Here is a 12575-nt window from a genome sequence, read left to right on the forward strand (position 1 = left end):
GGAGTTTTAGGTCATTCCGAGAACTTTTGTTTCTGCACAAAGATAACACCATGGCAATTCTGCTGAAAACAGCGTCAGTTCGGGTTAGTTCCATTCAAATCATGCAAGTTAGAGTCCAAAGCAAGGGCAAAAGTGTTTGGAAAAGTAGATACGACGGAGACGTATCATCAGTGCGGTGAACTAGGCAATCGGACTATAGGGCTTTAACACCTTCACTTAGCCATAGGAGTTTTATGGTGGGTCTACGATGTAGCCCCTGGTATGTACACATTTATCCGAATACGGTTGCGTTACATAGGTGACCCGAAAACGGTCCTTCGTGTAATACGGAACAAATCGCAAAAGATTCTGATAAGTCACCGAGTGGTTGACCAGCTCTCGCCACATCATGACAGTCAGTTTTCGGCTTTCTCTACTGAGGTGTTTGGCCAGGTGAACCGGAAACACAATCACAGTAGTTCTCCCTTTACAACCCTAGCCGATAAGACGGAATGGTAGCAAGCACAGGAGCCGGGCAACCCAACTATTGACCAAAGACATGATTCAGAGCTGATGCATATAATTCCAAACTCGTGACGCCGAAGTATGCTATAGAGCTATTCAGACTTTTTCGGCAACCCATATGTTGCCGTATCAAGCCCCTGGCGATTTGTGCCGAGGTGTCTGCGTGAAATAACCGGAGAAGCAAGGTACGCTTGTATGCGGAAAAGCAAATACTGAAGACGGATTATGTTCACTAAAATCTGATTGATACGTTGAACGTAATCTTACAGATTATGACACCACCTCCCAGGCCATTTTACGTGCCAGGGATCGAGGGCTGAGGAAAAAGGCTCTGTACAGGTTTCAAATGGAATTGTTGGTCTACAAAAAATCTTTTGGACCTCCTGTCGCACGTCTGCCCTGCCTGTGCTTCCGCGAAAAGGCTTCCTTAAAGGGAGCAGACCCTGGTTATTTGTAGGAAAGCCGGGCTCATGAAGAGTCCTTTGAGGTCCCTAGGATGGACATGTATTGATTCACCTGTGGCAAAAAGATAAGAAAATAGTTAGAAAAGAGAAAAGGCTAAAGTCCGAACGAACCGCTCTGTAGGCCTGTCCGTATTGTGCCTCCGTCGATGGCCAAGGTATTTTTAGTGCATGATTATGTATGCGCGGTGCAAACTCTGTGGGTATAAGAGGCGAACGACGGAGGCGGAGCTACTAATCCAGCTCTAAAATTGACCGGTCCTGTGTAGTAGAGGTCGGCGGTTTATTGACCGATGAGATATGCGGCTTGAGGAGGCCGCTTTGTACTTCGGCTGCGATTGCCACAGTGTGCCCCTCGGTGCGGAGGGAGCGTTCCGTGTTTCCGTTGATCGTTATGGTGCCGCGTGGACTGGGTATCGTAAGCTTTAAATGAGAGTAGTTTGGGACCGCATTGAAACGAGCAAAAGCCGTCCGCCCGAGCAGTGCATGGTAGCCAATGCAGAATGGAACAATATCGAAGATCAAGTCTTCGCATCGAAAGTTTTCCGGTGAACCGAAGACGACTTCCAGTGCAATTGAGCCTGTGTCGTGAGCTTCTACGCCGGGTATTACCCCCTTGAAGGTAGTTGCGGTGGGTTTGATCCTTGAAGGGTCAATGGCCTTTTGCAGACCGTGCCTTGGTAGAGTAGATTGAGGCCACTGTCGCCGTCCATGAGGACTCACGTGAGATGGAATCCGCTGATAATTGGATCGAGGACCAGAGCTGCCGAACGTCCGTGACGGATACTGGTTGGGTGGTCTTCGTGACCAAAAGTGATCGGGCAGGCTGCCCATGGGTTGAGTTTTGGGGCATCCGGCTTTATGGCGTCGTCATCTCATAGTTCGTGCTTGCGCTCCCTTTCAGAGGTATGCGTCACGTATATCATGTTTATTGTTTTTACTTTGGCGGGAAATTGCTTCTGTCCTCCGGTGCTCGGTAGGCGAGCCTCCTTTTCTTCACTATCACTGGGCGGCCCCTTCCCTTTGTGTTCAGCATTGATCTTGCTGGCTTGTTTGAAAACCCAACATTTTCTGTTGGTTTGGTTGGCGGGTTTGTCGGGGTTGCCATGGATCTGATAGGGCTGGTCCAGTATCTTGTCTAGACTGGATGGACCATCTCTGTTTGCCTTAAATGGCTTCTTCCGTTGACCGGTATTGGAGCCACTAAATCCGGCGTTGACCATTGTGCCATGGGTTCCTGCATTATTGTTGCGATGCTTGTCTTTATTGCGTCATGGCTTTCCATTGCCGTACTTGACTTCGGAGGTGCCAGGATCCCTTACGCAATTGCTTCTACGAGCGAGCCAGCTATCTTCCTCCGCGCAAAAGCGGGTCATTAGTGCGGCGAGAGCCGCCATGGACTTTGGCTTTTCTTGGCCGAGGTGGCGGGCGAGCCACTCGTCGCAGCCACTATGTTTAAAGGCCGCGAGTGCTTCGGCATCCGGACAGTCGACAATTTGGTTCTTTTTAATTAGGAACCTAGTCCAGAGCTTCCTGGCTGATTCTCCGGGCTGCTGGGTGATGTGACTGAGGACATCGGCGTCCGGAGGCCGGACATACGTACCTTGGAAATTGTCGCGAAAGGCGTCTTCCAAGTCTTTCGAGCTGCCAATGGAGTTCTCTGGGAGGCTATTTAGCTAGTGCCGGGCTGGTCCCTTTAATTTTAGTGGGATATATTTAATGGCGTGGAGATCAACACTACAAGCCATGTGGATATGGAGAAGAAAATCTTCAATCCATATTGCAGGGTCCGTTGTTCCATCATATGATTCAATATTCATGGGTTTAAACCCTTCTAGGAATTCGTGCTCCATTACTTCATCAGTGAAGCAGATGGGGTGTGCGGCGCCTCTATATCGGGCCAAGTCGTGACGTAGCTCGGATGGAGTCCGTCTGCGGTTTTCGGCCCGGACGTGATTGTGTTTGTCACGTCCAGCTAGATAGCCATCATCGCGCGCTGGGGCACGCCCCAGCGATCCGTAAATCGATCTGGTCTGATCTGCTCTATTTTCCAGGTCCTGCCGTAGGTCATATGTATATTCGCCAGCTGTTGTGTCTCTATCTTTACGGCGAGGTAGTGTGGGCTGGTGTTCGGCTTGAGCTGCCGTTTTGTCCCGGCCACGTGGTGGTCGGTCAGCCGCGTTACGCGCTAATGGTACGGGCTCCAGTGCCTCGTAGTCGAATTGAGGTAGCAACTTGCGCTTCGGGTAGCTTTTGGTTGGTCGTGCAAGGCCGTATTCTTCGGCTGCCAGGACATTAGTCCATCTGTCGTTGAGCGTATCCCGTTCGGCTTGAAGCCGTTCCTGCTTCCTTTTCAGGCTCCTCGCGGTTGCGATGAGCTGTTGCCTAAAGCGTTCTTGCTCGAGGGGCTCCTCTGGCACAATGAAATTTTCGTCACCAGGGCTTATGTCGTCTTCGGAGGGTGGCATGTAATTGCTGTCCTCCGAGTCCTCGCTTCCGACTGGCTCGTCAGGGTTACCCTGCCCATCCTTCCTATCATCATGTTCGGGTGTTGGTTCGACGGGGGCATCTGGGTCTTCGGCGTTCTCCAGAGTGTTATTGCCGGTATTGCTTTCCTTGCCACGGCGTGATTTTGAACGGCGTCGCTGATGTCGCTTCTTTGGTGGTTTACCATTGTTGTTATCCTTGATTGGATCCTTACTGCCTTCACCGCCCTCCTCTCTTGGCGTATCTACCATTCATACATCGAATATGGAGGTGGCCGCCCAGCGTCTGGTATGCAGCTGGTGTTGGCTTTGTTCGTCTCCGGCATCAATGTCCATACCGTAGATGTCTTCAGAGTTACGATCAAGCATGTCGGTAAGGTTCTCAACAGTGGCTATGAAGTGGGTGATGGGTGGGACGTAAAATTCCTCGCTCTCAGCCCTTAATCCAGGCTGGGCATAGTTCGGACGTTGCAACTCTGTAGTGACTAGGGATAGCATCAAGTCCAAAGCCTTGCTTAAAGGCGAGGTTTGGCCAGGGAGAAGAGAGTCTGTGGAGTACGACAGGAAGTAGACTCCTTGGCCGAGCTCACACGATGTTGACTCCCAGGGTTCGTAGCTAGTGTCCGAAGAAGAGTCCGGCTTTATGATGGTTGCCAGCGACACTACTTCCTTCGGCTCTCCCGTACTGGGCTTAGTGGCTGCAGATAGTCAGGCGGACTCAAAAATCCCGTCTTCGGGCCTGACGATGCGCTCCAGATCTAAGGCCGGAGCGGAGGTTGGGGTCGTGAACCCTTGGTAGATCAAGTCTCCTCGGATATCAGCAACATAGTCCAGATTTCCAAAACTAATCTGGTGACCTGGGGCGCAGCTGTCGATCTGCTCTAGGTGGCCAAGCGAGTTGGCCCGCAGTGCGAAGCCGCCGAATACAAAGATCTGGCCAGGGAGAGTGGCCTCCCTCAGGGCAGTGTTGTTGTATATGCTGGATGGAGCCATCGAACCGTTTGGCAACGACACAGCGGATCTCTCTCAATGAAAGCACTAATGTCGGTGTCAAAACCGGCGGATCTCGGGTAGGGGGTCCCGAACTGTGCGTCTGAGGTCGATGGTAACAAGAGACGGGGGACACGATGTTTACCCAGGTTCGGGCCCTCTTGATGGAGGTAATACCCTACTTCCTGCTTGATTGATCTTGATGAATATGAGGATTACAAGAGTTGATCTACCACGAGATCGTAATGGCTAAATCCTAGATGTCTAACCTGTATGATTGTGATTGATACGTCTCCGTCGTATCTATAATTTTTTATTGTTCCTTGCCAATATTATACAACTTTCATATTCTTTTGGCAACTTTTTATACTATTTTTGGGACTAACATATTGATCCAGTGCCCAGTGCCAGTTCTTGTTTGTTGCATGTTTTTTGTTTCGTAGAAAATCCATATCAACGGAGTCCAAACGGGATAAAAACTGACGGATATTTTTTTTGGAATATATGTGAATTTTGGGAAGTGGAATCAACGCGAGACGATGCCTGAGGGGGCCACAAGGTAGGGGGGCGCCCCTGGCCCTCATTGACACCCTGTAAGGCGGTTGTTGCCCTTCTTTCACCGCAAGAAAGCTAATATCCGGATAAAAATTGTGTTCAAATTTCAATCCAATCGGAGTTATGGATCTCCGGGAATATAAGAAACGGTGAAAGGCCAGATCTAGGAGCGCAGAAACAGAGAGAGACAGAGAGAAAGATCCAATCTCGGAGGGGCTCTCGCCCCTACCATGCCATGGAGAGCAAGGACCAGAGGGGAAACCCTTCTCCCATCTAGGGAGAAGGTCACGGAAGAAGAAAAAGAAGGGGGGCCCTCTCCCCCTCTCTTCCCGTGGCACCGGAATACCGCCGGGGCCATCATCATCACCGCAATCTACACCAACAACTTCACCGCCCTCATTACCAACTCTTCCCCCTTCTATGCAGCGGTGTAACCCCTCTTTTACCCGCTGTAATCTCTACTTAAACATGGTGCTCAACGCTATATATTATTTCCCAATGATGTATGGCTATCCTATGATGTTTGAGTAGATCCGTTTTGTCCTATGGGTTAATTGATGATCGTGATTGGTTTGAGTTGCATGTTTTATTATTGGTGCTGTCCTATGGTGATCTCCGTGTCGCACAATCATGAGGGATTCCCGCTGTAGGGTGTTGCAATACGTTCATAATTCGCTTTTGCTTGAGTGACAGAAGCATAAACCCGAGTAAGGGGGTTGTTGCGTATGGAATAAAGAGGACTTGATGCTTTAATGCTATGGTTGGGTTTTACCTTAATGATCTTCAGTAGTTCCGGATGCTTGCTAGAGTTCCAATCATAAGTGCATATGATCCAAGAAGAGAAAGTATGTTAGCTTATGCCTCTCCCTCAAATAAAATTGCAATAATGATTACCGGTCTAGTTATCGATTGCCTAGGGACAAATAACTTTCTCGTGACAAAAAGCTCTCTACTAAAACTAACTTAGTTATTTCTTTATCTAAACAGCCCCTAGTTTTTATTTACATGCTCTTTATATTCTTGCAAACCTATCCAACAACATCTACAAAGTACTTCTAGTTTCATACTTGTTCTAGGTAAAGCGAACGTTAAGCGTGCGTAGAGTTGTATCGGTGGTCGATAGAACTTGAGGGAATATTTGTTCTACCTTTAGCTCCTCGTTGGGTTCGACACTCTTACTTATCGAAAGAGGCTACAACTGATCCCCTATACATGTGGGTTATCGAGACCTTTTTCTGACGCCGTTGCCGGGGAGTTATAGCGTGGGGTGAATATTCTCGTGTGTGCTTCTTTGCTTTATCACTAAGTAATTTCTATTTGCTGTTCTAAGTTGTTCTCTATCTTTAGTTATGGATATGGAACACGAAATGCCAAAAAAATTAGGTGTACTTGCTACTCATGGAGATGGGGAACCTCCTAAAACCCTCGATGCTCATTATGTGAAAGATATTATGTACTACTTTGATAATCCTGAGAAAACCCCATTCAACTTTGTAATGGGAGACACGTTGGATCAACGTGAATACTTTAGGGATTATCGCTTGACTCAAAAAGGGAAACTACTATGGGATCAAATTTATATGTTGCATTGGTATGCTCGGCAACTATGCTTGAGATATGATTATACTTGTTGCTCTAGGATGAAGGCTCCACACCTTCCCTTTTCATGTGAATTTAATTATAATGAAACCTTAGCTTCTTATGCTAATGGTATATATGATTACTATGATGTGGAACAAATAGAAGAGTTCGTTGCTTTTATGGGTGCTTATGAAATTGAATCTTTGTTTAAAGAGTTTGAAGATTTTGATGATTCAGTTTATAGACCTGAAAATTTTCCTATACTTAAATATTGCTATGAGAATTATGAATTCAATTCCGATATTGATGATTTTATTGAGAAAGTCTCCTCTGTCCAAGAAGAGACTAATATTTTGCAGGAGTCTATGGAAGAAGAAATTAATGACATTGTGAGCTCATTGGATGAAAAAGATGAGGAGGAGAGCGAAGAACAAAAGGAGGAAGAGCGGATTGATCACCCGTGCCCACCTTCTAATGAGAGTAATTCTTCAACTCATACATTGTTTAATTTCCCTTCGTGCTTACCGAAGGATGAATGCTATGATGATTGTTATGATCCCGTTGATTCTTTTGAAATATCCCTTTTTGATGATGCTTGCTATGCTTGTGGCCAAGATGCCAATATGAATTATGCTTATGGAGGTGAACTTGCTATAGTTCCTTATGTTAAACATGAAATTGTTTCTATTCCACCCATGCATGATAGTCCTATTATCTTTTTGAATTCTCCCGACTACACTATATCAGAGAAGTTTGCCCTTATTTAGGATTATATTGATGGGTTGTGTTTTACTATTACACATGATGATTTTGATAGATATAATATGGATGTACTTGCTGCTCCTACTTGCAATTATTATGAGAGAGGAACTATATCTCCACCTCTCTATGTTTCCCACATGATAAAATTGCAAGAAACTGCTTATGCTATGTATTGGCCTTTACTTGATGTGCATGAATTGTTCTTGTATGACCTGCCGATGCATAGGAAGAGAGTTAGACTTCGTCATTATATGATATATGTTACTTTGTGCTCACTACTAAATTACAAATCATTGTTAATTAAAATTGGCTTTGATATACCTTGGGATCCGGGTGGATTCACTACTTGAGCACTATATGCCTAGCTTAATGGCTTTAAAGAAAGCGCTGCCAGAGACAACCCGGAAGTTTTAGAGAGTCATTTATTTCTGTCGAGTGCTTTTATATAGTTTAAAAACAAAAAAATAAAGAGGGGAAACCAAAACTTTTTCAAAAAGGAAAGTGAAAGTCAGAGAGACAAGCAATGTTGAAGTGGGGGAGCTCCTTGAACTTTGTTCATGCTCACGGAAACTTTATGAATGTTGATTACAGAAACTTTTCAACAAAAATAATTATCCCCTTGTACAATTCCATTGTATTATAAAAGTAATGTGTCAAGGTTTTCCTTTAGGATGTTTACATTGCTTGTTGGTTTGTGCGGTGCAAAACAGAAACTTTGGCTGTAGTGCGCGATTTTACATTTTTTTTACTGGAACGTCAAACGGTTCTGAAACTTTTTGCACTGTATTTCTATACAAATTTTTTATTTTTCCTAATTATTTCAGAATTATTGGAGTACCAGCGGTATGGTGAATGTTCAGATTATTACAGACTGTCCTGTTTAAAACAGATTCTGTTTTTGATACATAGTTTGCTTGTTTTGATGAAACTATCGATTTCTATCAGTGGATTAAGCCATGGAAAAGTTATATTACAGTAGCTACAATGCAAAAACAAAATATGAATTGTTTTGCAACAGTACTTAGAGTAGTGATTTGCTTTATTATACTAACGGATCTTACCGAACTTTCTGTTGAGTTTTGTGTGGATGAAGTGTTTGAAGATCGAGGATGTCTCGATGTGAGGAGAAGAAGGAGAGGCAAGAGCTCAAGCTTGGGGGTGCCCAAGGCACCCCAAGTAAATCTTCAACGAGACTCAAGCGTCTAAGCTTGGGGATGCCCCGGAAGGCATCCCATCTTTCTTCAACAAGTATCGGTATGTTTTCGGATTCGTTTAGTTCATGCGATATGTGCAAATCTTGGAGCGTCTTTTGCATTTAGTTTTCACTTTTCTTTTATGCACCATGCTGGTATGAGATAGTCCTTGGTTGATTTATAGAATGCTCATTGCACTTCACTTATATCTTTTGAGTATGGCTTTATAGAATGCTTCATGCGTTTCACTTATATCATTTGAAGTTTGGATTGCCTGTTTCTCTTCACATAGATAACTGCCGTTTGTAGAATGCTCTTTTGCTTCACTTATATTTGTTAGAGCATGGTAATATCTTTTGTAGAAAGAATTAAACTCTCTTGCTTCACTTATATCTATTTAGAGAGTTGACAGGAACTGGTCATTCACATGGTTAGTCATAAAATCCTACATAAAACTTGTAGATCACTGAATATGATATGTTTGATTCCTTGCAATAGTTTTGCGATATAAAGATGGTGATATTAGAGTCATGCTAGTGGGTAGTTGTGGATTGTAGAAATACTTGTGTTGATGTTTTTGATTCCCGTAGCATGCACGTATGGTGAACCGTTATGTAACGAAGTTGGAGCATGAGGTATTTATTGATTGTCTTCCTTATGAGTGGCGGTCGGGGACGAGCGATGGTCTTATCCTGCCAATCTATCCCCCTAGGAGCATGCGCGTAGTACTTTGTTTTGATAGCTAATAGACTTTTGCAATAAGTATGTGAGTTCTTTATGACTAATGTTGATTCCATGGATTATACGCACTCTCACACTTCCATCATTGCTAGCCTCTTCGGTACCGTGCATTGCCCTTTCTCACCTCAAGAGTTGGTGCAAACTTTGGCGGTGCATCCAAACCCCGTGATATGATACGCTCTGTAACACATAAGCCTCCTTATATCTTCCTCAAAACAGCCACCATACCTACCTATCATGGCATTTCCATAGCCATTCCGAGATATATTGCCATGCAACTTCCATCATCATCATATACATGACTTGAGCATTCATTGTCATATTGCTTTGCATGATCGTAAGATAGCTAGCATGATATTTTCATGGCTTGTCCGTTTTTTGATATCTTTGCTACGCTAGATCATTGCACATCCCGGTACACCGCCGGAGGCATTCATATAGAGTCATATCTTTGTTCTAGTATTGAGTTGTAAGTAAATAAAAGTGTGATGATAATCATTATTAGAACATTGTCCCAGGTGAGGTTATCAAAATAAAAGAGGCCAATGAAGCCCAAATAAAAAAAGAGGCCAAAGAAGCCCACCAAAAAAAAGTGAAAAAAAAATAAAAAAAATGAGAGTGTTACTATCCTTTTACCACACTTGTGCTTCAGAGTAGCACCATGTTCTTCATATAGAGAGTCTCTTGAGTTATCACTTTCATATACTAGTGGGAATTTTCATTATAGAACTTAGCTTGTATATTCCGATGATGGGCTTCCTCAAATGCCCGAGGTCTTCATGAGCAAGCAAGTTGGATGCACACCCACTTAGTTTCCGGTTTGAGCTTTCATACACTTATAGCTCTTAGTGCATCCATTGCATGGCAATCCCTACTCCTCACATTGACATCAATTGATGGGCATCTCCATAGCCCGTTGATTAGTCGCGTCGATGTGAGACTTTCTCCTTTTTGTCTTCTCCACAAACCTCCATCATCATATTCTATTCCACCTATAGTGCTATGTCCATGGCTCACGCTCATGTATTGCATGAAAGTTGAAAAGGTTTGAGAACGTCAAAAGTATGAAACAACTACTTGGCTTGTCATCGGGGTTGTGCATGATTTGAATATTTTGTGTGGTGAAGATGGAGCATAGCCAGACCATATGATTTTGTAGGGATAACTTTCTTTGTCCATGTTATTTTGAAAAGACATGATTGCTTTATTAGTATGCTTGAAGTATTATTGTATTAATGTCAAATGATAGACTATTGTTGTGAATCACTCGTGCCTTAATATTCATGCCATGATTAGATTACATGATCAAGATTATGCTAGGTAGCATTCCACATCAAAAATTATCTTTTTTATCATTTACCTACTCGAGGACGAGCAGGAATTAAGCTTGGGGATGCTGATACGCCTCCGTCATATCTGTAATTTTTGATTGTTCCATGCCAATATTATACAACTTTCATATACTTTTGGCAACTTTTTATACTATTTTTGGGACTAACATATTGATCCAGTGCCCAGTGCCAGTTCCTGTTTGTTGCATGTTTTTTGTTTCGCAGAAAATCCATATTAAACGGAGTCCAAACAGGATAAAAACATACGGAGATTTTTTTTGGAATATATGTGAATTTTGGGAAGTGGAATCAACGCGAGACGATGCCCGAGGGGGCCATGAGGTAGGGGGCGCGCCCCTGACCCTCGTGGACACCCCGCAAGGCGGTTGCTGCCCTTCTTTCACCGCAACAAAGCTAATATCCGGACAAAAATCGTGTTCTAATTTCAATCCAATCGGAGTTACAGATCTCCGGGAATATAAGAAACGGTGAAAGGCCAGATCTGGGAGCGCAGAAACAGAGAGAGACAGAGAGACAGATCCAATCTCGGAGGGGCTCTCGCCCCTCCCATGCCATGGAGACCAAGGACCAGAGGGGAAACCCTTCTCCCATCTAGGGAGAAGGTCAACAAAGAAGAAGAAGAAGAAGAAGGGGGCCCTCTCCCCCTGTCTTCCGGTGGCGCCGGAACGCCGCCAGGGCCATCATCATCACCGCAATCTACACCAACAACTTCACCGCCCTCATCACCAACTCTCCCCCCCTCTATACAGCGGTGTAACCCCTCTTTTACCCGCTATAATCTCTACTTAAACATGGTGCTCTACGCTATATATTATTTCCCAATGATGTATGGGTATCCTATGATGTTTGACTAGATCCGTTTTGTCCTATGGGTTAATTGATGATCGTGATTGGTTTGAGTTGCATGTTTTATTATTGGTGTTGTCCTATGGTGCTCTTCGTGTCTCGCAAGCGTGAGGGATTCCCGCTGTAGGGTGTTGCAATACGTTCATGATTCGCTTATAGTGGGTTGCTTGAGTGACAGAAGCATAAACCCGAGTAAGGGGGTTGTTGCGTATGGGATAAAGAGGACTTGATGCTTTAATGCTATGGTTGGGTTTTACCTTAATGATCTTTAGTAGTTGCGGATGCTTTCTAGAGTTCCAATCATAAGTGCATATGATCCAAGAAGAGAAAGTATGTTAGCTTATGCCTCTCCCTCAAATAAAATTGCAATAATGATTACCGGTCTAGTTATCGATTGCCTAGGGACAAATAACTTTCTCGTGACAAAAAGCTCTCTACTAAAACTACCTTAGTTATTTCTTTATCTAAACAGCCCCTAGTTTTTATTTACGTGCTCTTTATATTCTTGCAAACCTATCCAACAACATCTACAAAGTACTTCTAATTTCATACTTGTTCTAGGTAAAGCGAACGTTAAGCGTGCATAGAGTTGTATCGGTGGTCGATAGAACTTGAGGGAATATTTGTTCTACCTTTAGCTCCTCGTTGGGTTCGACACTCTTACTTATCGAAAGAGGCTACAATTGATCCCCTATACTTGTGGGTTATCAGTGATCGCCTCTACGGACTAAACCCTCCGGTTTATATAGACACCGGAGGGGCCTAGGGTTGTACAGAGTCAGTTTACAGAGGAAGGAATCTTCATATCCGAACGCCAAGCTTGCCATCCACGCAAAGGAGACTCCCATCCGGACACGGGAGTGTCGTCTTCTGTCTTGTATCTTCATGGCCCATCAGTCTGGCCCACGTCACATAGGCCGGACGCTCGAAGACCCCTTAATCCAGGACTCCCTCAATCGTGGCCCAAAGACGGGAGGTGGTGGTCATGGCCGCCACCCCATTGTTGGCCGCCAGCCCACCGTCGACCGCCGGGATCATCACCCGCTCCGCCACCATCGCCCGAAGGAGGGAGGTGGAGGTGGAGGCCCGCACGTGCGTCAGCGA

Source organism: Aegilops tauschii, chromosome 1, assembly GCF_002575655.3.
Source record: "Aegilops tauschii subsp. strangulata cultivar AL8/78 chromosome 1, Aet v6.0, whole genome shotgun sequence".
NCBI classification, from domain to species: Eukaryota; Viridiplantae; Streptophyta; class Magnoliopsida; order Poales; family Poaceae; genus Aegilops; species Aegilops tauschii.